The 26,881-nt window shown below is 39.6% G+C and overlaps 1 long non-coding RNA gene across 1 annotated transcript in view; it reads left to right on the forward strand.

The window, feature by feature from the left end:
• The window catches only part of LOC120374322, a 91,499-nt gene extending 66,173 nt beyond the window's left edge, over positions 1-25,326 (forward strand). Inside the window, exon 7 of the long non-coding RNA XR_005586004.1 lies at positions 23,923-25,326. This is a non-coding gene — a long non-coding RNA (uncharacterized LOC120374322). The remainder of the gene's footprint in view (positions 1-23,922) is intronic.
• The last annotated feature ends 1,555 nt before the right edge of the window (positions 25,327-26,881 follow it).

The following is a 26,881-nucleotide window of genomic DNA, read 5'->3' on the forward strand; positions in this document are numbered from 1 at the left end:
TCCTCTGCCTTTCCCCAGCCCTGCTCCACTCAGGTACTTTGTTTCTAGCGCCTTGTAGTCAGGCCCTTCTCCCTCTATGGGCAGAGGGAGACTCCCTGTCTGTCCCTGGCTTCTCTGCCTTTATAGGGCCAGCTGAGTCTGTTTGGGCCGTGGAAGGAGCTGCAGCCACTTCCCCCAATCAGCCCAGCCTAAAAGTTGCTTTCTCCAGCCACAGCCCCCTCCCAGAGCTGTTTTAAGCCCTTCAGGGCAGGAGCAGGGTAACCACCCTGCTACAGGGCCAGAAATATCTGCTCTCTCAGTAATTTTATAGTTCAGCTTTTGGTCCCACTGACTAGGAAGCATCAGGCCTACATGATTTAAAAAAAAATGTAATTAAACCTTTTAAACCTTAAAAAAGGTTCAGATAAAGTTTGAATTGAGTTTGGGCTCAACTAGCCAAACTGATTTGCTCATTGCAGATTGTACGTGTCTCACTGAAGAGCCGTCAAAGATTTATATAAAAACATCTGTTGACTTTCAAAATTTAAAAAGAACACAAAAATAAATTATTACTGCCAGTTTAAAGAATTAACGGTTATTCTTCAAGACAAACAGTCCTTTATTCTTCTGGTTTTGAGCCTACTGTTAGAACTAGGCTTTTCTCTGCTCTGTTTTCACTCTCAGGCACTACCTGAGCTCTACCACAAGAGGCAGTTTTGGCTGTTCATTTCTGCTCTTCTCATGAGGAAATTACTCCAACTACCACCTCAAGCAAGTTAAAATCTTTCTTTCCATTTAACTCACATAAGCTGCAAACAGACCAGGTAACAAATCCATTCTATTTAACATTCCCTTATGGTCAGATCATGCCAGCCTTATGTTGATGGGAGTAATTGAGTGAGTAACTTCTCACCAATGTGCCTAAGGCCCTTACTGTGACACACACACACACTCTCTCTCTCTCTCTCTCTCACAAGAGGACAACGGGACTCAAAGTCACATTTCCTAATCCCATACCAAGTAATATAAAGCCCCAGCTTCTGCCCAGGCTTCTAAAACATGGAGCTCCAAACTGCAGGGCAGGGCCGCCCAGAGGGCGGGGGCAAGTGGGGCAATTTGCCACAGGCCCCACAGGGGCTCCTGGAGCAGGGTCCTTCATTAGCTCTGGGGGCCCCGGAAAACTCTCACAGGGCCCGGGCCCCCGGAGCTTATTCCACTCCGGGTCTTTGGTGATCATTCGCAGGCGGGGGGGTCCTTCCACTCCAGGACCCACCACCGAAGTGCCCAGAAGACCCGCGGCGGGAGATCCTTCCGCCCTAGGACCCGCCGCCGAAGAGCTGGATCTTTGGTGGCAGGGGCCCCCCACCGCGGGTCTTCGGGGCACTTCAGTGGCGGGTCCTGGAGCGGAAGGAGCCCCCGCCGCCGAATTACCACCGAAGCGGGGGCCCCCCTCTGCCGAGGACCTCAGACCCCCTGAATCCTCTGGGTGGCCCTGCTGCAGGGAAGGCATCCAGTGTAAGAAGTAGATTACCAGTTCTTATTGCTCCTAAGAAAATCTACCCACTAACTTATTATAAATGCAACATGAGGTACTTTCAAACTAGATAAATCAATATATCATACACTAATCTCTTCTGGGTTGAATAATATAATAATTATTTATAACTAGACTCTCTCAATTATTTAATCTTGCTCAGAGAACCCAATCTACTCTTTCTTAAACTCAAAAGTATCCAGCAAGATACAAAACCTTTTGAATAGCCCCATGCCATATTTATGGCTCAGTTTAAATGCATGCATGTCTTGTCAGTTGTGCATTGAGGTCCTGATCCAAAGCCCATTTAAGTCAATGGGAGACATTCAGTTGACTTCAATAGCTTTGATTCAGGCCCCGAGTGAGTAGTTACTCAGTCCTTTAATAATTAGGTAACACATCCAGTCCCATTTCTTTAAAATGTAGAAAACTGTGTCTTTACTTACTGAAAAGGAAAAAGAAAAGATGTTAAACAAAACCAAAACTGTGAAATTCCGAAAACAAAAAACAGCTCTGGTTGCTAAGTGACAACAGTGTAGTCACCTATCGCATCATTTAATCCAAGTACTTAAAAGCAAGAAAATGAATAGAGACATCATAGAATGTACACCGCCCACATAAACAAACAATTATTCTTATCAAGTATAAATTCATATTTTATCACAACACAACCTACTTAGCTCTTACCCTAAATAAATATATTTTCTTCACATATAACTGAAAAATACAAACAAAATGCCTTTGACTAAGGAAAATAAAGATGATCTCCATATACAGAGGACATACTGGTCAGTTTCAAGGGCAAGTCCACTAAGCTTGTGATCACCCCTGGTCTGACCACTACTAATGTAGAGAGACAAGGTGAGTGAAGTAATACCTTTTATTGGACCACCGTTTGTTGGTGAGAGAGCTGCACCTGAGGAAGAGCTTTGTGTGGCTCGAAAGCTGGTCTCTCTCACCAACAGAAGTTGGTCCAATAAAAGATATTACCTCACCCACCTTGTCTCTCTCATATCCTGGGACTGACATGGCTTCAACTGTACTGCCTACTGCTAATGTATGTGAATAGACTCATCTTTACAGGTATCTGTTCTCCAGCCCGTCCCCATTTGTCTGTTTATCCATCTGCTGCACCTTGCCTAGCTTAGGGAGACAAGGTGGGTGAGGTAATATCTTTAATTGGACCAACTTCTGTTGGTGAGAGAGACAAGTTTTCGAGCTTACAAAAAGAAGAGCTCATGTTTTACCTCAAAGAAGAAGAGAAGAGCTCTGTGTAAGTGCAAAAGCTTGTCTCTTTCACCATCAGAAGTTGGTCCAATAAAAGATATGATCTCACCCAGTTTGTCTCTCTCTAACATCCTGGGACCAACACGGCTACAACAACACTACAAACAATAAACACAGATTGTGAGCTCAGTGGGGCACTGTCTATCTGTGTTCAACTCAGTTGTACAGTGCCTAGCACACTGGAACCCAGAAACCTGACTGGGGTTGGTAAGTGCTCCTGTAAAATAAATAGTAACATGCTATAGACAAGAACTTCACACAGTAATTTCTGCATCAAACCCAATAATTTGTGGTTGAATAAAAATATATATTTTAGAAAAACATCTAGTCCTGACTTAAAAACTTCAAGCAATGAGAATTTACAAAATCCCTTGGTAAACTGCTCCAATAGCTAAGTATCCTTGCTAATTTAAAAATTGGCCCTTTACATCCAGTTTAAATTTTTGCAGCTTCAACTTCTAGCCACTGGATTTCTGTTATGCGTTTGTCTACCAAGTTAAAAAGCCCTGTGGTGTCAGGAATCTTCTCTCTGTTGTAGGTACTTACAGATTGTGATCAAATCACTTTTTAACCATTTCTTTGATAATCTTAACAGAATGAGCTCCTTAAGTATCGCATTGTAAGCATGTCTTCCAAACCTCAAATGAATCTTGTAGCTCTTTTCTGAACCATCTCAAATTTTTCAATGTATTTTAGAACATGGATACCAAATCTGGATACAGATATTCTTTGTTCCTAGAATTATGACTTTCCCTTTGGCTGAATTAAAATGCATGAATCTGATTGTGCTCATTTAGTTCAGACTGAGGTGTGCAAGACATGTCTTCCTCATTACTTACCTCTCCACCAGTCTTTGTCATGTGCAAGTTTTATTGGGAATAATTTTTACATTTGCTTCCAGACCATTGTTAAAAATATGGAGTAGCACTGGGCATAGAACCACTCTATGATGTTGGTTTTCCATTGAGATCTATCCATTTTAATCAATTTAATATTGATTTTTAATTAGAATATCGGGGGTACTAAGTTGAGGGCCAAAATCTTGGCTCCATTTGAGAGTTTTGCCATTGACTTCCATGAGAGCAGGATTTCAGCGTAGGTATGTTATACTAACACAATTACCTTTATTAAACAAACATAATGTTGTCAAAGAGCTCTATCAAGATCACGTGACAAGAACTATTTTTCATGAAACTGTGATGATTGGCTTTAATTATATTTCCATCTTTCCTTTATTGATTTTAGTCCTGTAATACCCTTTCCATATTTTGCCTGAGAAAATGTCAGGCAAACCAGTCCATATTTATTCAGGTCATCCCATTTACCCTGACAAATACAGGCATAGTGCTGGCCAACTTCCCCAGTTTTCAAGATGCTTTAAAAATTAACAGCAAAGGCTCAGAGAACTCTCCAGACAACTCCTTTTAAACTCTTGGGTGACATTTGTCTAGAAAGGCTAATTTATCTGGACCTGATTTAGGGCCCAACTGGAGTGGCCCAAAACAGAATAATGGGACTGAGGATCTGGCCCAGTTTGTCTATTTGGTATGTCATTCTTCATCTTGTCCACGTGAGTCCTAAAAGTAAGATGCGGTTTAGGTCGGTTGCACGGCAAAGTCCCTCCATGATATAATGAAATTGCTCCCTGCTGTGGTGTTGGGGCTTCCAAGGCTGAGAGGGTTCAGGGAATTTAACATTCATATAGATGATAATTCCTCTGAGTTGACTCAGAATTTTATGACCATCATGACGTTGGGATTATCCCAAGTGATTGTAGTTCTAACTCATGAAGCTAGCCACACTGTAGATCTGTTTATTTGAGTTTGGATTGGTGAGTTGGATATTGTATCTTTATCATGGACCAATAATAAATGCTGGCCCTTGTAACATGAGGTCAGAACTGTGGGGCAAGGAACTATTTCAGTGGTCTGCCTTAAGAGGGAGAAGGCCTGGACAATCTAATGAGCCTTTCCCATGTCTAAATTCTCTTGCTGTACAATAGTAGTCATAAAATCTAGTAGGGTCACAGTCTTACTGTGCAACAAATACACAAGGTGCAAAAATAAACTAAAAACAATCTGTGATATATTATTTCCACAGGAAAGTAATAATTAATATGTAACACTTACTTCTTGGATTAGACAGTCCTCTGTAATAGACCACTTTTCAAAGTAACTTTAACCACCATGTAATACCAAGCATACAGTAAAAAGATATATTAACCATAACAAAAGTAATTACTGAGAATATAGACTAGCAGATATTTTTAAAATGTAAATAATATGGCAGTCCTAACCAAAACAACAAAATGTATCTTAAAGCATCAACAAAAAGAATTCAGTGAATGCAAAATATCATTTGTTCCACTTTCCCTAGAGTGTCATAAAATGCAAAATGACTTCATTAAAATCCAGCAGATCCAATACAAACTAAATGTGGGGGATAGGGGGAGAATCACTGACAGTTTGTATGTGAAATTTTATCTTAAATCATATTTTAACAAAGTTGTAAACAATTCCTAACAGTGACAGGCTCTTCACTTGACTAGCACAACTTCTAAAATGGACCAAACATGGAAAATGCCTTTTACACTGTATTCCATGGGTCTTTCTACTCCCTTAACCACAAATATATTCAGAAAATGTCACCAAGATTTTTTTCTTGTCTGTATGCTAGCTGACTTTATAGGTTAAAAACACCTTTCTCTCTTCCTCTCACATGTGGATTTGTTTTGTAATTATTTTACATTTTTCAAGCTATGATTTTCCAAGTCCTTAAACAAATCTCTTTTCTTTATCAGAATTGCAATTTTTACCTGTAAAATTTTAAAACAAAGCAGTGGTAGTTATCCTCAACAGAAAAGTCAGAGGTGGTCTGGGGATGTGTATACTATATGCAATCTAACTCTCTCCTCAGCCTGTGTTCTGTGGGTCTCCCCATTGCTAGCACTAAATTTTTGAAGGATATTTTTGTCACTCTTCTGTTCTTATATTCGTAGTTTACGTGCATTCAGTTTCTATGGGATGTCACGATACAGAATGATTTTTATGGGGGATGGGGAGTTATATCGTACTGTACCTATAATGCAAGATAATCCTTTTATCTTCTCACGCCAGAGATGAACTTTCACTGCCCATTTGAAGTTACTGTTGCCCAGACAGCTTTTTTCAGCAGTCTTGGCAAAAATCAGTAAGATCTCAGAGCTTCAGTAGAAGTGGAGACTGGTAAACACCAGGTGTTCTAACATTCTGGTTGGTTCAAACTCCCAAAACATAACATTTTTCTCAGACTGGATCCCATTCCATATCTTCCAAGATAAACATTTTGCATGTTCTGGGGTGGGTTTAGGGGTTGTATTACAGCTGAGAAAACAAGTACTTTTTGCTGGCTTGTTTCTTGACTTTGTTATGTTTGCCTATGCTGGAATAAGTTTATCTAATTGCTACGCCTCAGGACCATTATGAAAATGAGATGTGTATCATGAAGCAACTAGTGGGCCCTATTTTAAAATGCACAAATATAAATAGTTGATTGCTTGCAGAATTTTTATAGAGCAAGTTCTATTTAACAGTCTGGATAATAGACTCATTTTAATTGAAGGCTTTTTTCAGTTTAAGTATTCATTCTGTATTGCCCCTTTTTAGGCAGTAATTTGCAATGTACTTCTAACATGCAAATTCTTTGTCTCAAAACACAAATATATATATATTTGGATATTATAAGGATATTATAAGGATATAATATTTTATGTAGACCAGTGCTTCTCAACCTTTTCATGCTGGTCACTCCCTTTGGACTTAAAAATAATAATAATAAAAATAAATCATGACCATCTTCCCCCACCCCAACTAGGAAAAATGGTAAGCCCCTACCTTCAACCCTGCTCAGGTTGCGGGGCTCGGTGTTGGGGCTGAAACATGTAAATTAGCTTCACTGGGCCCCCTGTGATGTGAGGCCCTAGGCAATTGCCCTGTTACCTACCCCCTAACACCAGCCCTTCATTACTGGGAGGCTTTGAAGCCGAATGATCATGGACAATAACCTGCCATATTCATAAGGAACGTGAATAGAATAATAGACTCTGACTGCCTGAGCAGCAGAATTTAAATTAGCCACTTTGGGAAAAAAGATCAGATAATCCTGTAACCCTCTTTCTTGATACTTTCCCAAATCTGATTCAATTCTTAATCTTCCCTTTACTTCTGTTACATCTCTCCTAAATCCCTAACTCTATTGCTTTCCTTTGGCAGCAGGAAGGGGAAATAAGGAATCCCATATACTCTTTACAGCATCTGTAGAGGTTATACAAATAACTTGTTTTGTAGAATCATAGACATGTAGGACTTCAAGGGACCTCGATAGATCATCTAGTCTAGTCCCCTGCATTGAGGCAGAGCTAAGTATTATCTAGACCATTCCTGAAAGGTATTTATCTAACCCATTCTTATAAAACCTCCAATGATGGAGATTCCACAGCCTCCCTAGGAAATTCGTTCCAACATTCGACTACTCTTATTGTTAGGAAGTTGTTCCTAATGTCCAGCCTAAATCTCTCTTGCTACAATTTAAGCCTAGTACTTCGTGTCCTGTCCTCAGTGGATAGGGAGAGCAATTGATCACCCTCCTGTTTATAACAACCTGTTATGTTCTTGCAGACTGTTACCATGTCCCACCTCAGTCTTCTGTTCTCCAGTTTAAACTTTTTTCAATCTTTCCTTGTAGGTCATGTTTTCTAGAACTTTAATCATTTTTGTTGCTCTTCTCTGGACTGTCATCAATTTGTCCACATCTTTCCTAAGGTCTGGTGCCCAGAACTGGACTAAGTGCTACAGCAGAGACCTTATGAGTGCTGAGTAGAGTAGAAAAAGTACTTCTTGTATCCTATTTACATCACTCCTGTTAGTACATCCCAGAATGTTTGCTTGTTTTGCAACAGTATTATATTGTTGACTCATATTTAGTTTGCGATCCACTATAACCCCACAGTTCCTTTTCTGCTGTAGTCCTTCCTAGGCATTCACTTCCCATTTTGTATTTGTGCAATTGATTACTCCTTCCTAAGTGTAGTACTTTGCATTCAGCCTGACTGAATTTCACTTTATTTATTTCGGACCATTTTTCCAGTTTCTCAAGACCATTTTGAATCATAATCCTATCCTCCAAAGGACTTGCAACTCCTGCCAGCTTAGTATTGTCCGTAAACTTTATAAGTGTGCTCTCTATACCATTATCTAAATCATTTATGAAGATATTGAATAGAACCAGATGCAAGACAGATCCCTGTGGAACTCCAAACAATATGCTCTTCCAGATTGACTGATAACCATTGATAACTACTTTCTGAATATGTTTTTTCAACCAGTTGTGCACCCACCTTATAGCAGGTTCATCTGGGCTATATTTCCCTAGTTTGTCACATTAGATGGTATCAGAAACCTTACTAAAGTCGAGAAGAATCACTTCTATTGTTACCCTGTCAAAGAAGGATATTAGGTTGATTTTGACATGATTTGTTCTTGACAAATCCACACTGACAGTTACTTATCATGCTGTTATCTTCTAGGTGCTTACAAACTGATTGTTTGATTATTTGCTCCATTAGCATTCCAGGTACCCAAGTTAAGCTGGCTGGTCTATAATTCTGTGGGTTGTCCTTATTCCCCTTTTTATAGATCAGAACTATATTTGCCCCTTTCCAGTGATCTGGGATCCCTCCCGTCCTCCACGAGTTCTCAAAGATAATTGCTAATGGTTCAGATGTGATAATCCCATAACTAAAGGGTTATTTAATAGGGTATACACACAAACCTGAAGTCCATGTATGTTGTTTTGATCCTATGGACTGGCAGTGCTAATGGTCAAAAGGTAAAAGTTATTTATCTAGCTTGCACTTGTGTCTAATTAAGTCTGTTGTAGAGAACTGTTTCTGAGCTAGACAGCTATAGTTGTGTTGCTAAAATAGAGCTAGAAGGAGCTGCTAGTATCTAAACTGGTGAGTTGTCTAAACCCCTTGTAAATTATCCTCTGCATTTAATAAGGGTTAAGGATTTTGTTAAGGAAATCTAAGGATGCTTGTGATTCATTACTACACAACAGATCTTCTCCCTTTTTGTCTCTTTTCATTCAGACATAAAGATCCTAGGATAAATTCTGCTTTCTTTTATAACCACAGCTTAAACCAGATGCTTTAAAAAAAAGAAAAACGAGCTCTAAGAGGGACTGGTTGCTGGTGAGGGGGGCAGGGTAGGTCTGAAGCTATGCCTTCCAACTGATAGAGGAAGCCAAGTATCATCAGGAGGCTGGGCGGGGGTAGGGGGGTTACTACATGTTTGCTGCTGTTCTTGAAGATGCAATGAATGGTATTTGCAGTGGTGCTATAATATATGTGCAGTTGCAACAGGGGTTATCTGCATTTCAGGCTGGAAATTCTCACTGATATATTTTGGTTTGGATGTTTGAACTTTGGCAGGTAGGAAGATTGCCAGACCCAAGTCAGGGGTAGCGCCATGTCATTCTCTACTGTTCCATCACTTTGGGCCCAGTATTGGGCTGCCTTTGATCAGGCAGATGGTCTCATTGACTGGCAAATTCAAACCTTTTCATCTTTGTATCCATGTGACTTTTCCTATTGATACTGAAGCACCCTTTGAAGAAACTAGTAGCATTCTACATGCATTTAAACAGACATCACAAGACCTAAACTTCTGTTGTGAAATTCAATCTTATACAGAAGGCCTCTGCACTACTTAGGTCGTATTTAATACCTATTTATTAGGATTTAAATGGGTCTTAAGTGAAGCAGAAGTTTTGTGCTGGGCTTGTGAACAGGGAATTTCACCTCATCGGTTTGTGAATGAAAATGAGCCAAGAAAGGGGTAATTGGACCCATAAAATGTTGAAGCTAGAGTGCAGCATCCAAGGCCAAATGAGGGCTATGATTTCAGTTCAGATTTGATGGCAGCAAAACAGTTGAAATCACATGAGATTTCAGCTCAGCCCAGACTACTGCAGAAAAATATGACCCTTCCAATTTTGGATTCAAGCTGGACCCTAAATAGATGGGGCAGGTTGGATTTGGGGATTCAAACTTGGACACTTATCCTTCATTTATAATCTCTCTTCCCTCTGCTGAAATTCCAAGCATCTCGGATGTGAGTTTGTAGTTTTGCATATAGTTATAGTTTTGGCCAGTCACTAGTATTGACCCAATGAAGTCGCCTTGTCACGTAATGACAGATACAGCACTTCCATGACACCAAAGACATACAATGCCAGTGATGTCAGTGCAGTGGGTTAGCACAGCTGTAACAGAAAGCAGAATGTAGCCCATTACTTGTTAAGAATAAACGCAACTATGCAGCACCCATCTCATTTCTTCAAGGCAGTATTTGACAGTTTCATTCAGTGTAAATCATTGTCCCTGAACCTAAATAAAGACTTGAAATTAGAATATAACTACATTTAAATGTCAAATGGGAAAGCATACCCCCTAAAGCCCCCTCAAGATTATATGAAAGGACATACATGGCAGTAGCAATCTGCCAGTTTTCTGTTAAAGGAAACGTTTCCAAGAAACCAAACATCTCACCCCAGATGATGAGCACCCAGCACAGGTTGGGGAGGCAAGAGTTCAGAAGTGGCCTAAAGTTCATCTTTGCACTACCCCAGTTCTGGGCTGACTGCCTCATTCCAGTCCACAGCATAAAATTAGAGCAACTGTGAAGGTTGCTTTAAATTACACAGGATGCCAACTGAACAAAGGGCCCTAAGTCACAGCTGGAGATCAGCAAGTCTTAATGAAGCCCTAACCACACCCACTTTGCACCAGCAGTGAGGTAGGAAGTCAGTACTACATAGGCTCTACACCACCAAAGGATTCCCATTTCACTGGGGTGATCCCCCTAGAATAGAAAACACCTACTCTATGGCCAGATTCCACCTGCAATGAAAACCAAACGGCTGCAATGCACCTGCAAATCTGGCTCAGAGTTTCTCTTAAACAATTTCAGCTATTTAATGAATCGGGCTCATTGATAGGAATCTATATAGGCCTATTAAAGGGTTTAGTAACAATTTTTAAATAGATTCATATATCTTACAAATCTAGGAAACAATAAAAAATTACTAAACTGAGCTGTAAGATTTCACCCAAGAGATAAGTGTTAGAAAACATTTTCTATTACATTTTGCTTGCAAAGAAAGTGCTTTTGAAATCTGACAGATTTGTACTGGATGCTGAGCTGCAGTAATGACTCGAGTATGTATTTTTTGTCCATGGTTTATCAAATCCATAACATAACTTTAAATGGAAATAAGGATCTCTCATTTATTTCACTAGCAGGTAATACATAATTATCTCTGACAACCCATGTCAGAATAATTACTAAAAATTCAATGTGTTCAGCTTGATACACAACCAAAGATGCACAGTTTGAAAGCTGCTGGGTTGTTCCATTTAAAATTATGGTATAATGCTTGAGGCTGTCACAAATGCACGTTTTTCCATATTTGTGCAAAATACAAATAGTATTTTGTATTTAGGCTTTACAGTGTCAAACTTAATATTACAATTAATGTCTCTTTCTTCACGATATAACCGGATAGTTGCAATGTAGAAGGCCAAAGCTGCTGTTGCTTTTGAAGTTGTTAAAGCCTCATCCTGGAGTATTTCAACAAACCTGCATTTGACATTCAGCACGATTCTTAATTTAAAAAAAAAATAAAACTATATATACCTAAAATACACACTTTTTCAGGTATATATAAATAGAAGTATCATTAGAATAATGTGTTGATACAACTGCAGCTGTGAGCATTAATCAGCACTTGCAAAAGGCTGATGCTCTGGGGAACCCAGGAGCACAGCTTAGTAAACAGTCTCCATTTCCAAAGGCAAGATATTTTTTAATTTAAGAATGAAGTTAAGACTTCCCCTCTTATTACATAGCACACAGATTAATTATTATGACAGCTGTAGCTTGCATGACAAATAAGTCTGACTGTTCTTTCTTGTTACTTGTTCAAAAGAACTGAACAAGGTAATTAAAAAGCTGTGTTACCTGGTAATTCTTTAGCTAAGAACTTAGTTGTTTGAAAATATGGTGAAAGTGAGGGGTTCCCCCACCCCCCAGCTTGTGATGGAGGGAGGCAGCCTTCAGACCACATGTGACTTGTTCTCCTTGCTCTGGTAAGCATGAGAAGGAACTGATCTGCATTGTAACTAATCAAGATGCTTTGTTTTGCCTCTCTTTTGCCAGCATACAAAAGCTTATTTCAGCAAAGCTTTCTGAGGTAATCCAGCCAGAACAAAAGATCAGCAGTAGGCAAACAATAAGAATAAACATTAAGCTTGTTGTTTTTAAATATTATCAAAACAAAGTATCCTGTTCTTTTTCCTAATTTATTTTAATTATTTGTTTACTTTTTTATATACAGAATATGTATGTATTTTAGACTGAGTTATCTGATATATCAACAGTGGCTCAAGGAGTACTACAATGCATACCAGGCCTGCCATTGTCTTCAATATGCAAGTTAAGTCTGTAGGGACTACAGTTCCCAGTATACAATGCAGCCAGTTCACTTGGATCAAGAGCATTGTATGCTTTTATTTGTTCTCCCTTTGGACCGTATCTCTGTGTTAAGGTGGCTGCAGGAAACTGTTCCACATTATTCAAATGTGGCCCTAGGCTGGGGTAAGATTGGATTCTCCTGGAACAAGCTGAGGTATTACTGTAGAGAACATAACAGAGACATTTGAAACAGTGCGGGTAGGGAGTTCCCATTATTTGTTCTTATATAGATGATGCTCTTAAATCAGGAACAAGTTTCTGGTAGCTTAACAAATGGTAATTTCAATCAGGGACAGCAAGATGGTGAAAAAATGTTGGCTTTTTTAAAAGTCCAAAATAGATATTTCCTGTGTCCAGTGATGGATTATAATGAGAGAGCTAAATGAATCATAAATTTCCCAGGAAATTAAAAGCAAAATGTCATGCAAGATACAAGGCTACCGAGATGACCTCAAAGCAGCATAATCTTACATGTCAGTAGCAATTCTAGAGTGTTAGGCATTAATGTCTTTGGGACTGTGTCTTGTGTTGGCCAGCTGGGTATGCAATGATAGGGATATCTGATTTCCTGGCTTTATGAAGACAGAAGTTCTGAACTGAGTTGTTTTTGCTCTCGTGGCTCCGGTGGGGAATATCAGGCGCTTACATACGTCCCATATCTTGAGCATTAAACCAAAATTTCTCCCATTTTTACTATGCTTGTGTTCGTAATCCTTTGGGCTTGGGCATAAGCAGAGCAGCCCTAGTAACCTCTGGATTTTGCACCGTGGATTAGAGATAGGAAGAATCAAGAGAGGCATGGCCAACAGCCCCATCCTTTTCACTATGGTGTCAGAACCCCTCAAAGGGTTTCACTGGGGTTAAAGGAAAAGTAAAGTATGACATGATGCACAGGGAGGAAGGAACATCATAAAGAGTGTATCCTGGCCGGAGAGCTTGGCCCATAAAGGTAAATGAAAGCACAAACACCTGAACTACAACTTCCACGAGGCACCAAGAATCATTCTGAACTGAGATATTTCAGTTTTCATCCAAAGTATTTTGGTTTTTGATGTTTTGCCAAAAAGTTGACATTTCCCATGGAAAATTTTGATTTGAAAAACAAATTAGGTTTTTTTTCTGTAGGAAAAAATTGACAATTTTCTTACCAGTCATACTTACTGTATTTCCCTGGTTGTCATGGGGGTTTACTGAGCAGTTCTTTGCAGGTATTTACATTTAGGGATCTGCTTCCACCAGATTCCTTTTTTCACCATTTTTCAGCCTCTTGTAGACTCTGGAGGATTATTATTGAATGACGGGAAGATGATGCTTTTCCTCTCAATTTTCTTCTTTGGGAAAGAAAGATTTAATCATTCCAACTTTCTGTCTCCCTGCTCTTTTCTGATTTCTTTTGATCAAGCTTAAACTCTAGGTATAATACTCAGTAACTCTAGACAGGCCAAACATATGTGCAAATTCCTTTGAACTTCAAAAGTGACTCCAACTATACATGTTTAAGAGATGCATAAATTACAGACAGACAGCTTTTCAGGAGATACATTTCCAGGAATTTTACCTTATTGAGTACCCTCCTGTGGAATTTCTGTTCCCTGGTCAAGTGAGAACAGCTATTATACAGAAGTTCCTTTGGAGAGCATTAAAAGTCATTAAAGTAATGAAGAAAAACTCTGTATAAGCTTGTATCTCTCACCAACAGAAGTTTCTTCAATAAAAGATACTCCTCTCCCATCTTATCTCTCTAATGACTTTGAGAGTTTGTTTAACTTCAGCTCTGGTAAAGATACTTCTGATTGAAAGGGGGGAAATGAATACAAATTTTCTACTCTAATTTCACACTCTTCTGTTAATTAGATAGAAGAAATACTAAACATGACCAAATGGCCTCTTAAGCAGTTCATGCTTCAAATGACAAATCTCATGTATTGGTTACAGTTAGGTAAGATATTGGACACTAATGTCTTTGGTAGAAATTTCAAAGCCAACTATTCGAAGCTGTTGAAATTAGTGGACATTTTGTGGTTGAATTCCCTCATTGGCTTTGAAAATCTCTACCTTCCTCCTCTCCCTGCCACTACCCATTAAGGTTGTTAGTATGGATTTTATTGATAAATCCATGCATTGCATCAAGACCTGTGATAAGATTTCCCACAGTTCATTAACTAGGACACCAGACAGTTGAAATATTTTCTTTTTCTTTGTTTATTACCTGATTATCAGATACAACATTTTTATTATAATGTCACCAAAAGAAATACAAACTACCCTATCCTACAATGGAAATACAGTTCTATATTTCGATTGGATGTTGTTTATTCACTATCATATTCCATAAACAAAAAAAATCCTTATTTCAGCAACCAATTAAGGTTTCAAAGAGACAACTGTATCCTTAACCATGACACCAATTGAAAAATCCAGCTGCTTAATGAAAAGTAATAATAATTTCTGTTACAGAGGTCATACATCTTATTCTAACAAGATAAAAAATAAACACACATTCTTCACAAATCTAAAGAAAGAAATGCATATTTCATCACAACACAACAGCTGTAACTCTGATCCAAATATGTACTTTATTTTGGTTACCTTGATTTTTACTATTTCAATACTATGGCTGGAATCCTGACCTTATTAAATTCAATGAGAGTTTTGCCACTGGCATCAAGGAGGCCAGGATTTCACCCTGAAATAATACATAAATTATTCCTATTTTTATGTTATATTTATTCATTTTGAAATTACTGATGAAAGAATAGTACGTACTTTGGGTGACCAAGGAATTACGTTGTGTGTACAACACTGCTATGTGTGCTTATTGTTGAAAACCCTTACCTTTTCTAAATTCTACCTTTTATGTCATGTATTAGATTTTCTTGCTGTTTATATGTTAATGAATGGAGTGGCCTATACCACCTCATTGTGACCTACTTGTATGTCTTTTAATCCATTTGGGGACTGCTTTCTCCTTCTTGTTGAATGTGCAAAAGCAGTATTTTTATAGTCATTTGTAGAGCTCTTCATTTGTTTTAAGCTCCATTTGACTCAGTCTTCCAGGAGATTATTAAACCTACATCCAGTTCCACAATGTTATATTTTCTGGGCTGATCCCCTTTCAGCTTACTAATTCTGGTTGTATTATTGTTAGTATTGGATTCTAATACTTTGTTTACTGTGAACTGGATGACTTCTTGCATAAAGAAATTAAGGAACTAGGTACAATTTGAGTCCTTGACAAGGGCATGATTATAGCAACAGTCAACAGATTCTGCTTGAGCAGAAAGCATCAGAGGACACAGCAGATGAAATGAAAGTAAGAGCTGCTTCCACTGAGATGTAGCAATCTAATTACAATATTCATGACTGCCACTTCTCTTCCTAACTCTGTAGTGGTTTACAACAGGTGATAGGTTTTAACAATAGTGTAAATTGAAGAACCAAACTGAAGGACTATTTTGCATTCTGCTTTTAGCATGAATTTTTTAAAAATTATACTGTTTTATGCTGAAGGATCCAAAAGGATAGAAAAATCAGTACTTTTTCTCCCAGGGCTTTTACATGTGAAGGTTCCATCATCTTACCCCTCTTCACAATATGAGACCTTTTGGCATACAATGTCACTAATTTGAGGTGGGCAGTTAAATCTGCATAGGGTTCCATCAAACCTGGAAATGTGATCCGTGCTTTTCTGATATCTAAGGCAGGTATGGACTTGAATGTGAACAGAATGGTATGAGATTAACGTGGGTATGACAGAAGTGGTATACTGAGAGCTGGAGGGGAATTTAGGGGAATACGTAGAGACTGAGTGGACCTTCTCCTGTCGGCCCCAATTCTTCACATTCTTATAGTCCTTCTCATAGTTTCTATGAGACACTGTGCCTCGATTCTCAGCTGATTCGGTTGCTCGTTGTGTCTGATAGCTGTGACCGTTGCTTTCTGATGTGAATCTTGGCAGTAACCCAGGTCTTTTTAATTTCAAAGCTGGATTGTTCCAGTGAACTCAACTGTTGCAGAATATAGTGGCTTATTTCTTGAGTGGGGTGATCCATTTGGAGTATATATCTTGAGTATTCCATGGTTTGTGTTGCCTCCCTGTACGTGCAGGTGTAGCTCAATGTGTTCATTATATGGACGCTCTTCCTGTGTCCTATTGCAGTAGCTAAGATTTGTGGTGCCATGCTTGCCTACCTGTTATTGTGGTTAAACTTGCAATATGATATTTCCATCTGGAACGCCTCAAGTAGAGTTTGGCAAGATTCAAGATACAGTGTAAGTCCTATCTATATAGTGATGTGGATTTACTTTAAATCATCTAGCCAGCAGGAGGCTTGGGACTCTAAGGCATGGTCTACACTACATAGTTAGGTCAATATAAGGCAGCTTATCTCAACCTAATTTATGTCAGTGTACACACTACAGCCTTGTTCCACCGATGTAAGGCTATGTCTACACTACCGTGATAAGTCGGCCTATGCTACGCAACCCCAGCTACATGAATAACGTAGCTGGGGTCGATGTACCCTAGGTCATGTTACTGCGGGGTCTACACCGCAGGTGGTCGATGGGAAAAAATCTCCTGTTGACTTACCTTACTCTTCTCGGTGGGGGTAGAGTACAGGGGTCAATTGGAGTGCGATCTGCAGTTGGTTTGGTGGGTCTTTACTAGACCTGCTAAATCGACCGCTGGTGGATCGATCTCAGAGCATTGATCCCAGCTGTAGTGTAGACCTGCCCTAAGTGCCCTACTACACTGACATAATAACTCCACCTCCACGAGAGACATAAGGCTTATGTTGGTGTCGTTAGGATGACAGAGTGTTTGTGTAGACACTGCATTGCTTACATGAACTGTTGGCTGTCTTGTCAATTTCTTGGCTGCCCCCAGCTCCCCACTCCCAGCTGTGAGCAGGGAGCTGAGAGCCGGGGGGAGGAGGACAGCTGTGCTCCCAGCAGGGAGCTGTGCAGAGCTGAGAGTACGGATCTCAGTCCCTCACACTGTCCCTCTTCAATCAGTAGAAGCGATCCTGGTGAGGACACGCACCACCGACAGAGGAGGGTAGTGTGGACATCAGCCACTGCAGAAATTACTTAGGTTGACTTAGGGCTGTAGTGTACACATGCCCATGTCTCTTCTGGTGAAGGATTTTTTCAATGGCTGTTTCAGCCAAAGTAAGACAACTATGGGCCTATGCGATGTGCGCTGATAGTAATTTTTAAATGAGTAAACCATAAAATTAAGTAACGACTACAGTCTTAGGGCATGTCTACCCTACTGCCCTAAGTCAACCGGGCTTCTCGCCCCCTAAGTGGGGAGCCTCTGGGTAGCAGCCAGAGCCATGAAATAGACAAGACAGCCACCAACTGATGTAAGTAATGCAGTGTCTACGCAGACACTGCCTCACCCTAACTACACCAACATAAGCCCTATGCCTACATTGGTGGGACAAAGCTGTAGTGTGTACACTAACATCATGAGGTCACGGTAAGATGCCTTACGTCAACCTAACTTAGTAGTGTAGACCAGGCCACAATTATTCACTCATACAGCTATGGGTGCTGCAACTAGGGGTGCTACCGCACTTCTTGGTTTGAAGTGATTTCAATTATATACAGGGTTTACAGCTTGGTTCAATGGCTCTCAGCACCTCCACTATAAAATTGTTCCAGCACCTCTGCATACAGAAACAAGAATCACAATTTCCATTTTTGTCAATATATTTTTTATCTTAAAATGACAAATGAACCTTATAGCTTTTTCTTGCTGCACTATCTGATCCAGTCAGATTCTCTTGAGAGAACATGAATACATTTTTCCTCCAGCAATCAATGTAGAAACCTGAACCATGAACTAACAATCATGGTTAAGTGATGATATAGAATTATAGAATTCCCCCATTTCCATAACCAGTGGAGGATACCCTTTCAGTAAGCCTATTGGTGTACAGCTATGCCTTAAGTCACAATGACTCAGCTTCTGTCAGTAACAGAAACCAATTTGTCCCCATTAGAAAGATGTTGATTTGGCTACTTGATTCAGATGTTAAGGCATGATGCTGGTTTAGGAGTTTGAGCAGGGAGCTATTTGAGTCTGCACTCATTATTTATCTTTGGTGTTACAATAGTGCCCAGAGGCCATGACCAAAACTGGAGCCTGCTTCAAAGTCAACTGGAGTTAGGTATGTAACTCACTCAGGTGCTAGTGGAATTTTCAAAAGGGCCTATCTGTTTCTTTAGGTGCCTAAGTAAAGACACCTTTGTAAATCTGGACCAAAGAGATTAGGTGATTTGCCACTTATAAAGTCAGTGGCAGAGCTGGGAACTGAACCAGTATCTTGTAAGTCCCTGTCCAGTGCTTTACCACAAATCATCTTTCCTCCTGAATCCTATCCCAGCTCTGATGTTTCCATGTGCTCAGTTTACTCCTTTCTAAGGTGGAAATAATACTGCCTGCCTCACAGGAATTTTTGAAGCTTAATTTCTTAATATTTATAAATCACTTTGAGATTTTTGGACAAAAGATACTCCATGGCCCTGATGCTGCTCTCACACTGATTTTAAAACCAGTATAATTCTATATATCTCAAATGAGATGCTTCTGATTTACCCTAGTGAGAGAGCAAAAGCATGCCCTACAAGTGTAAAGCATTGGACAAACAGCTCTGTGCTCCATTGACTGTGTTTGTGCACAAGGAAGACAAGATAGTACAACCCTTCAAACAAAATAGATTAAAAGTACCTATGCTAACTGTCAACAGCGGCACACTGCGAAGCAATGAACTAGCTTTCGTGAAGGACATCCAAAGTTTTTAAAAATCTGATTGCACCTTTTTTATTAAAGGTAGTTCAAACATGCTTTATTGCTACAGTGACTTTTTCAGAGTTAATTAGAATGCCCGCCAGTAGTCCTTTAAATAGTTCAACTGCATACAAAAAATATAATAGGGTAAAGGAATACACTCCAAATTACTGCTGTGCTCTCAGGAAAGGGTTTCTGTTGAAAGGAAATTAAACACAATAAGGTGCTTATTGTAAGCAATCTATAATAAATGTTGTTAAAATGGCAATGTGCATTGCAAATTCAGTCATTGTGCTCACTTCAAATTGAAAACAACATACAACATGGAAACAGTTGTATTGTCAGGGTCAGGAGACAGTCCCTCGCTTTTTTCATTAATTATTTTCCTAGATTATTTTCAGCAGGACATTGTAAAAATCTGACTCTCTTCTTGTTTTATTGATATTCACCAGATAGAAAAGTTTTATTCATGAAGTGGGTTCCCTTCCAAATAAACAATTAACAGAAATCAGCATAGCTTTGTCAGCTCAACCCTCCAACTACACTAGGAGGTGAAGCTTTCAGGACCAGAAGCCGGGATTGTTTAAAGTGCTATGTCCTCAGCGAGAAATGTCAATACTTTTAGATAAACCAAATTGTATGATAGCCGTAATTCAAAATGGTATCAACTGAGGAAACATGTTTGAAACCATAGTATGCATCCTAAAGTCCAGTGTGCATGATAAAAATCAAATACTTTAAAAAACCTTAAAAGCTACATTTAATGATGCTTAAAAACAGTTTTAAAGATTTATGAGATCATTTTATTTCATTAAATTTATTTAATTGGCAGGAAGATGTCAGAAACTGACTTCTCTGTTTTATTAATTTCCATTACATTTAAGAGTAGTGAAAAATAAAAAAGTCTTCATGGAGACAGAGGAAAAGTGGTAACGGAATAATGCGGAACTGAAAGGAAAACACTGTCTACAATGTTTTGGAAAAAATGCACCTTGCACTGTACAGAATCAGAAGGCAATACTTAATCCCATTACAATGCTATGAATTTGGGGATTTACTGTGTCCTCTGATGGTTGTCTGTATTCCATACCAAGGCCCTTGATTCAGCAGGGTATTTAAATATGTCCTCGAGAACATGAGTAATCCCATTGACTCATGCTTAAAATTGGTCATCTGCTTAAAAATCTTGCTGAATTGAGGCAGAGTTCAGATATTCCTACCTATTATGAACTTCTCTTATGAGGACCTCCCTATTATCTCTGTTGAGGCCACCAATCTCAGGCCAAGGATGACTAGGAGAATCCTCAGAATCTGGAAGAGGTGCTATGTACATTTCCAGTAGAGGTTTACTTTGAGTTATGTGAAGCTCATGCTCAGACCTCTTCCCTTTCCAGCCCAGGTACTGGAAAGCTGAGTCCTATATTCAATTTCCTAGTTTTTGCCACATTCAAAAAGAAGTTCAAACTACAGCAAATTTAAGGCAGACATTACAATTCACTGATGTACTATTGGTGTACCATTATACTATTCTGTCCAGAAATCTGCCACACTGATTGAATATTGGATTGCAACCACTAGCAACTGATCTGTCTAATATTTAAAGAGGGACTTCAGAATTATTGTCCTTTGGCCCAGGCGGTTAGCCAATAATCAGGGTCTTGCAGGTTTGTTTCCATTGGAAGGAGAAATTGATGATACAAGTCAAGTATATTTTTGGTCAAATTCTGTGTATTTACAACAAATGTACACAAAGTCCTGTTTCCCTGAATACAGAAGAAACAACTGGCAGTTTCCTTGCTCAGAAATCCCCAAGCCTGCCTTTTGCATACCCAAGGAGCAATATCTATATTCTCCCTCTCAGAGACAACTGTGTCTCTTGTTGGCTTTCTTCCCTCTCCCACACCCACAGCTTGCCAAACATTCCCTTAGCCCCTGTATTTGCATTCAGGAAACCCCTCAGTCCACACAGGTTCTGATCAGGCTTTGCCATTGTCTTAGACAGTGGCTTCTATTATTTCTAGCCATTATTACATAAAAGGGGCGTAATTGCTCTTTGCATTTAGCCTGAAAAAAGGGTGCTTAGCACACCCATTGGCTTTATCCAGGACTGTGATATTCTGTTTATCAAAGGACTTGTTGATTAACTCCTTCTAGCATAATAATATGAATGGACTGGAGCATTCTTTGGCCTTGATGATTCTGTGTCCCTGCAATGATCTGTAGAGATGATTGAACTCTTCTGCAGCTCTCTGCTTCTAGGAAGTTTTCTGTTAAAGCAGCAGTCACTGGTTGGCACTCAGCCACATCAGACCAGTTCCTGTGAAGCCATGTATTCAGTGAATTAGAGGCTGAGCTGGGATGACCAGAGGTCACCAGAACCAATGATCCCAGATAAAGTCCACAAGGAGTTGCTTTAAAGTATTCTGTTCCCTCCCATACCCACTTCCTGCGAGTGTTTTCATGATGATCCAGATGAAGTTATATTCCCATGTGTTAAGGGAAGCAGATATGGAATTTCAGCATGAACTCAGTATTGGCAGAGGCAGAGATTAGCTAATGTTCAATGAAAATTCCAAGTGCATTGCATCATGATCAAAACAGATCAATTAAAAAATTCCATTAAAAATGCATGCAGAAGTATTGTTGAAGATAATATTCATCTAGACAGCAAATGCCTTACAGTGTAAGCACAGTGTCCTGATAGCTGAATAGAAAGCTTATGGGTAGAGAGGCAGGTCTAGGCAGGGCCGGCTCCAGGAACTAGCACAAGAAGCAAGTGCTTGGGGTGGCCAATGGAAAGGGGTGGCATGTACTGGTCTTCAGCAACAATTCAGCGGCGGGTCCCTCAGTCCCTTTCGGAGGGAGGGACTGGCCGCTGAATTGCCGCCGAAGAATGAAGCGGCACGGTAGACCTGCCTCTGAATTGCCGCCAATCGCGGCTTTATCTTTTTTTTTCCTTCGCCGCTTGGGGAGGCAAAAAAGCTGGAGCTGGCCCTGGGTCTAGGTATACTTGATCCTGCCTCACTGCAGGGAGATGCACTAGAAGACTAGATGACTTACTGAGGTCCCTTCCAGCCTACACTTCTGATTCTATATAGTTCTAAGCAGCCATGGTGTGCATCACAGTGATATCTGTGGAGCCCCTAGACGGTTACATATCTGTTACTGTGCTGCCTTGTTTTGCTTCTGTATATCCCCAAGTATATTACAAAAGTGGGTATTATCTCTGTTTTACTGTAAGGCATGGGGATCATAAGAGAATTCCACAAGGTCACCCCACTCTCAGTAGAATAACTGGAATGTATTTTCCTACAAAACAGTCTTTCTTAATGTTGACACCAAGCAGTTCACAGGTGAGAGACAAGTTTAGTATAAAACCATTTAACATGCAAAAAATAAATAACTACGGTGTCTAATTGCCTGTAACTCTGCAGCTAGTGCCATGTATTTAAGGGGCCAACTGGAAAAGCTAGCTAAACTGATGGTAATTCTGAGCTGTGTCACTGCTTCCCCTCCTACTTCCCACCTTACACATCCGTTCATGGGGAGGTTTAGTTCAGGTTACATCTTGCTATAATATTTTTTCCAGATACGTAGGGAGCAAGTATTAATGCACATGTACTTCTAGCACTTATTCCGACCCCTCCGGCAGAATAGATTAGTGCGAACAGGGCAAGAGCAGCACCAGTGGCCATGTTTCCCTCACTGCTCTGTACTTCATGTGTTTTGCAGTGTGGATAAGAGGGATCATTTTACACTGAATGGAGGGGCCAATATGAAAGATGAAGTTACACCTGCTATTAATAGGTTTAATTTGCATGGATAATTTTTCTCCTTAATTTGTATATTTGGAGACATATGGTACCCACAATCCTAGAGATCAATGGAAGTTGGATGGCAGATTATGGGTACAATGAAAACTTGCACAAATTCCTACCTGCTTTCCTAAAATCTCTGTCTTTTTCTCATTCTATTTCAAGAGTGGCCAACCTGTGGCTCTGGAGCCACATGTGGCTCTTCAGAAGTTAATATGTGACTCCTTTTATAGGCACCAACTACAGGGCTGGAGCTACAGGTGCCTGGGGGTGCTCACTGCTCAACCCCTGGCTCTGCCACAGGCCCTGCCCCCACTCCACCCCTTCCCGCTCCCTCCCCTGAGCCTGGAATGCCCTCACTCTTCTCCCCATCCCCCCACATCCTCCTGCACATCACAAAACAGCTGATTGGGAGGCGCAGGGGAGGGATGGGGAGGTGCTGATCAGTGGGACTGCCGGTGAGTGGGAGGTGCTGGGAGCAGGTGGGGGGGCTGATCGTGGGCTGCTGACATATTACTGTGGCTCTTTGGCAATGTACATTGGTAAATTTTGGCTCCTTCTCAGGCTCAGGTTGGCCACCTCGCTCTAGCTAATCCTTTTTGTTCTCTCCATCTCCCCCTTGTGTTGGATCTGCAGCTTTCTTCCCTATCCATCTCAGTGTATTCTGACTGGCAGCGTTTATTTAGCTAGGCTTTAATTTTAAGTAAAAGATATTGCTGAACAATTCTCCCTCTGTGAAATTTCTGACTATCTAGAAATACACACACCATGTATTGGGGGAGGGGGGATTGGGCATGAAGTGTTTAAAGTAGGAGTGCCAAACATATGGCTCACAAACCAGATCTAGCTCACTAGTTGTATTTATGTGAGCCACATGGTATATTCAGATTGTGCACAATCTGAGCTTTGATTTTTTTTATTTTTTTTTTAAAAAAGGAGGAAGTTTCTGGTTTTCATGGTCAAGGAGAGAGCCATCCAAATGGGAGCCACGTGCAGTAGATGCAGTGTGGCTGCCTGAGTATGCAGCCTTCTGGAAACAATGATTTTGAACGGTGTGAACCCTCTCCCCCTATTCTGTATTAACTTCAATGGAGTGTCAACATCAGTGTCAACACTTACTGTGGCATCACTGATCATTTTCGTAGAAGGAAGACTGTGGAAGCAGGGGAAGTTAGGAATAGCTACAGGGAAGGAAATGGAAAAATAGAGGAGACAAATATAGGGAAGAGGGAGAGAAACAGAATGGAGGATGGGGAAGGAAGAGGAGCAAACGGCAAAAATAGCAGTGATCCTAAAGGTGGGAATATTTTCTGTCGAAGTGATACTGAATGCAACAATAAGATACTCAGTAAGTAACAATAGTAACTAAAAGGTTACTGCATAAAAGTCATATTTTATCCCTGATCTTTGTGCAATGTCCCCTTCCCCCTGACACTGATGGTGATTTCCTATGTGGATTAAGGGGTGTATTTAGTCCTCTATTTATACACAGCCCACTGATTTTTAATGGAATTTGGCCATCTCCACCCAATGTTTGACATCTGATTTAGAGCAAAATTGAATCACAAGAAATTCCACAGAACCCAGTGAGTCATCACCAGGTTTATTTAAACTTACTTAATTAATTTAAAATAGCTGTACGTATAATGATGTGACAATCCAAAAGCTTTATTTTCAGATAGGCATCTGAGTGTTTTTCCAGATAGCACAACAGACTTCTTTTTTCAAACACCTGTTTGGTATAAGTAAAATTAATATAATAGAGATCAAAGAACGACTTAGATTCAGAGCTTGAAATAACAATTTAACAGAGGAAAAAACCCTCATAAAGGGGGAGATGTTCTCATGTGATATTCTGCAATGCTACAGAATTGCTGAGAGAGGACACCTAGTGGTGATTAGTGGTTCAGTATATGCACATGCCTATTAAAAAGAGTTTGTGTAGCTGCTGAAAATATGTAATAAAGTTAATAATTGCCCTAAGGGGCTAACTGTTACAGCAGGCAGCTCTTTACCAAAATATTCTGCTTAGAATTTACTAAAATCCAATTGACTTTATCATGACCACCACTTAATGATTTAAGTAGAAGGTCTAGAAATTAAGGCAAAACTTGTCTTCCTTTTCCCCTTAAGACTTGTTTTGCTAAAGGAACTAGCTTGTCAATAGAGGGTCCTTTAAAATAAGACCCTTGTATGAAAATGCTTTTAATTACCTGTCTGTAAGATCAGGAATTATTTCTTTTAGAGAGAGAGAGAGATCATAGGAAAGATTTTGATGATTTTTGTGTGTATTGGTAACTTTGTAATCAGTCATTAAATAAATTAAAATGCAAAATAAAAACAAACCCTCCATTGTTTTTCCTTCCTAGACTCATTTTGTTCAGTTCAGCCAGAGAAATCCTTACTGTTAGGATAGTGACAACTGAAATAGCAAAACTTCTTCCAAGAGATCGTCTGATTGGGGCTGCTTAATGCTCACATTTATTTTAGATTGGGGAGAGGTCAGTTCTCTAAAAAGATGTCAGATCTCACCATCAGGAATTCTGGGGATTTTAAGATTAAGGAGAGAGTTTTTCCTCTAGACCCAGATAGGATCCAGTAACTCTAAGCCTCCCATAGAACTTTGTGAAGGACCTGAGGCTTGTGTAACCTGAGATTTGAGCTTCATGTATGTTTTTTGGTGGACAGGTATAAGAATGCCCATTTTGTTTGGCTTTATTTTCAGATTCAGCTTGTATGCCCTTCAAATCAAACCCAATAATTCATGGGGAGAATTTATTCCATGTTCAGTTCTATTCATACTCCTTGCCCAAATACACAGCACAGCTGTAGTCTTGACATAATTTATGATGCAGATATAAGCAAGAAAATCCAGGCAGCAAAGTCATGTTGTCTTGTGTTCCAAAAGAAATACAGGAGAGAGAATCTGTTTTAAAAAAAAAAAACAAAAAAAAACACCTCCCTTAGACTTCTATAAATGTTCCTTTTCTGTCGTTTCACTAACAGCAGAAAATACAAATTTAAGACTGTGTATTATAATGGTATTCTTTTAAGAATTGGCTCATGGTAGGAATGTTTGCTGTGAGGCTGTAAATCATACTCTTACTCATCAGCTTATGAAAAATGATGTTATTAAAAAGCCCAACTGGTTTTTATAGATATGTAAGGCCAGAAAATCAATTTGTGAATCATGATAAGTAATGGTAAGTACCAGCAGCCTGGCACTTTGTTGGAACTTCAGTCTCTTTTTACCTATGTTAATAGCAGTGAGAGTAATCTCAAATTCACTCTTAGAATTCAGAAATTGATTTCCTGAACTTACATATCTATAAAAGCCAGAAAGTGCACTTAACTTCTGCCCAGCTAGTTCAACTGTGGGGAAAACAAACCAAACAAACAGATTAGTCCTGCACTCTCAGTGCAGTAGCTGCAGTTCATAAATGACAGTAAACTGAATCACTTCTAATCAATTTTTTTAAAATAAAATTATTATTATTAAATAGTGTGCATCACCAATTCTTTTATGGAGCTGACGTCAAATATTATTTAACATAAACTGTAAACAATCTTTTCTTAGAGCTAGGATAAGTGTGAAGGTTTCTGTTTCATTATTCACTCCTGCAAGAAGAGTGTCAACACTAGACCATCCCATTGTTTCATTGCTAGCCAGCAGCCCTTAGCCCTGGGGAAGTTAGAGTGGAGATGAAACATGTTAGCTTTTTATCTTTCTGTTCATACTTTTTGCATATAATAGGATTCTGCAAACCTCCTTAGATGTCTCTTGTAAGAGCTATGTCAGGGCTTTAGTGTGTCCCTTTTTCATGTGATATTTCATGTGTTAAACTATATTCATGTGATATTTACATATTGTTATGTCTTCCTATTCCTGATCATT

This window comes from Mauremys reevesii, linkage group 11, assembly GCF_016161935.1.
Source record: "Mauremys reevesii isolate NIE-2019 linkage group 11, ASM1616193v1, whole genome shotgun sequence".
Lineage (NCBI taxonomy): Eukaryota > Metazoa > Chordata > Testudines > Geoemydidae > Mauremys > Mauremys reevesii.